Source organism: Solanum pennellii, chromosome 12 (assembly GCF_001406875.1).
Source record: "Solanum pennellii chromosome 12, SPENNV200".
Lineage (NCBI taxonomy): Eukaryota > Viridiplantae > Streptophyta > Magnoliopsida > Solanales > Solanaceae > Solanum > Solanum pennellii.
The window spans coordinates 62,968,164-62,971,141 of record NC_028648.1 but is presented as its reverse complement, the minus strand read 5'-3'; positions in this window follow the sequence as shown (position 1 = coordinate 62,971,141).

Here is a 2,978-nt window from a genome sequence, read left to right as displayed (position 1 = left end):
TCCCCTTATTCTTTTAATAAACTTGGGCTAGATTAATTCAATTAGGTTGTAGTATACTTGGCCCAATAACATGGTTGAAAGAGTCTTAGTTGGTGATCCACCTTCTTGGTCCTTTGGGCTGGTCAATAAGTCAAAGTAGGTGATGCACCTACTTGTAACCTGCTAGATTAGTTAAGTCAAGCAAGCACCTCACAATTGTGTTCCATTTCTAGACCTTAATACATTTAGCGTAATTTAAAACATATATACACTATGTCAATTTAAACAGTAAACTCTAATACAACCATCTCATGTTTAAATACTTCCATCCATCTTAAATTTATTGGATCCCATTAATATCTACATATTGTTCACTTTAAACCTATTCTATTGACACTAGTCTCATAGGAAACCAATTCCATAACTATACCAATAGGTAATTTGTAAGTGTCATATATATAGAACTGGTACACGTAGAATATGGGGTGTTATATTCTCCCCCTCCCCCCATTATCATTATTCGTCCTCGAATGATAGGTGAAGCTGACAGTTTAATTATCCTTGGAATATCATTGGGTGATTTGCGAGAGTTTCCTCTGCAAACAGAACTATCAAAGATACATTCACTAACCCAAAACACATATAGATAAGTCTCGCATGACGTCTCAATACATATATTTTATGAAATTAGAATATAAAAAATGAAACTCTTTTCTTGAACAAATAATTCACTGAAGATACACAAGTACAACTCATATAAATAAGGAATTTAATATACCTAAACATGAGACCTGCAATTGACATATCAAATGAACAAATGTTTGTAGGACTTATGACCATATAAGGAGACAACATGATCTCAGATACTTATGTTGCTGTTTAGAATGAGGAGACGTATTTAGGATCTCTACCATCTTCTAACCCCAAGTATCTTATGTTACATCTTAGTCCTTCAACAATACTTCAATAGAGGTTACGCCTTGTGTGCTTAGCCTCCATGCCTTAACAATCAAGAATTACTATGGTATCTCCCAACTTTTATATGGAACTGACATATAAAATCATAGGCGTAATCTATCGGGGCTCTACTTTCTCTTCTCTTTTATCCTATGACTCTTTTCAAAAGTGAATCTTATAAGAACACATAGTTATTAATAATATCTCTAAAGTTTTATATCGCACCTTCTGATAAGTCATTAGCTAAGTTATCTATTTATGGTTGTGATAAAATTTACCTATATGACGAGCCTTTTATGATCAAATTTTTCACTACATACTGTTACAAGGAAACATTTTCCCAAATTATTCAAAACTCAAGTCAATAAGCACAGAGGGAAATACTATACAGATAAACAAGTCACATTGGGTATGAAACATGCTTGCAGACTAGACCAAAAGGGAGAGCATGGTACACATGCATTAAGCTATAGAAAATATGTGGTGTACGCGTGCATATAAACTGTAGGGTAGCATGTGAGTGAATAAACTATCATAAGAAATGTAGGAAATTGAATGGATGAGCATATGATCCATGAGTAAAAAAGCTAAGAAATATATAATACGTAAGCAAGTAGACTATATGACATGTAGACATATAAGAAAATGAACTACCATATGAAAATCACATTGAGCAAGTATGTTATATCGTATGAATTGGTGGACTAACATGTAAATTAAAACACATGATATATGACCACATGACACATGTCTAGAAAAGATATAAGGCCTCTAATGCTTAAGAAGATAAATATATATATATATATATATATATATATATATATATATATATTGTTTACATATCATATATTGTTAGCATATCATATATTGTTTACATATCATATATTGTTTATGATGCATATGATATGTAAACAAGTGATATATGAGTCATATAATCCAAGAGCACTTTCTTTTTTTTTACCATAGCATATGATGAATTAGCATGCATTACCCACACAATATGGACAACTGATATGTGAAAAGTAACATGTGCAATAAATAACATGTAATGGAAAGGTCCTACAAAAACATATAACACTAAATAAGGTTCTTTGAAGCGGATAACAATAATATATAAGCGTTCTATCACATATAGGTAACATATGAGGAAGTGATCCACAAGAGCAAATGATATACAAATATATAATTTATAGAACATGTATTTTGTACAATGTTTAACAAGCAATCTTTGGAAACTATGAGACATCCTATAGAACCACTCTACCATATTAAGGGAGAACACACTATCTTAAGCGCTAAGTTACGGGTGGGGTAGTTCTGCTCAGATTCCTTACTCACTTCAAGGCATATACAATTTATGTCCCCGTCTACGATCTTGAATCTCCTAACAATTCTTATAGGTATTATGCTAATGGGACTTTGCTTCAATCTAGTGCCAATAAAAATAATTCTGTTAAGATAGAAAAAGAAAATTCTCAATAGTTCATCTCTAGGAGTGGGAGGCCGAAGTGAACTTCGCCCTCATTACTAGCTTGTGTTACATCACACTCAATGTCTGGTGCCTTTTGAAAATCATAATAGAAAATTAATAGTGAAGCTTGAAATCACTATAAAATATGAAATCTATTAACAAGTAAATGGCAGGTACCATAAAGTTATATCAGGATTTGTAAAATCGTAGAGTTATCCGCTTTGGGCTTAACTAGATAGGTCTAGCCATAATAATAGAATTCCTCTTTTTTTATAACTTGAGGGATCTACGACTCCTTTCCCATGCAATATAAAAAATAAGAACAACTAGAATGTGATCAATATTTCCTCTCCCTTCGATAGACTATTATTAATGAATTAATGCAGGTATATATTAAATGAATCATGTAGTAACTCTAATCAATTTGATTAAAGTCTATACATGTGTATAATGCTCTACTTCCCTTTTGTACTAATTATGTGGATAAGCTATGCCCCTGTATCTTCTATATAGGTAACCTTTCTATTTAACTCTTATTCTTGTTGTTATCAAGAGCTAATATCACGACTTG